The sequence below is a fragment of the Pygoscelis adeliae genome, unplaced genomic scaffold (assembly GCF_000699105.1).
Source record: "Pygoscelis adeliae isolate BGI_AS28 unplaced genomic scaffold, ASM69910v1 Scaffold21, whole genome shotgun sequence".
Taxonomy (NCBI): domain Eukaryota; kingdom Metazoa; phylum Chordata; class Aves; order Sphenisciformes; family Spheniscidae; genus Pygoscelis; species Pygoscelis adeliae.
Genome location: NW_008824243.1, coordinates 6,275,449 through 6,275,702, shown reverse-complemented (window position 1 = coordinate 6,275,702; position 254 = coordinate 6,275,449).

Genomic DNA, 254 nt, shown 5'->3' with positions numbered 1-254 from the left:
AGTCCATGCTGCAGCAGGTACACCTTGGAGCATCAGTGGCTGTGCATGAGGTCATGCTGGAGCACCTCAAAGTGTGTGGCCATTGATAAGCCCACAACAGAGCAGGTACGACCCTGGAGGGACTGCACCTGTGGGTAAAGCCATGTTGGAGCAGGTATATCTCTGAAGGCATTGTGGCCCATGGAGAAGGCCACGCTGGAACAGGTGCACCTCAAAGCAACTGTGGCTGTGGATAAGTCCATGCTGCAGCAGGT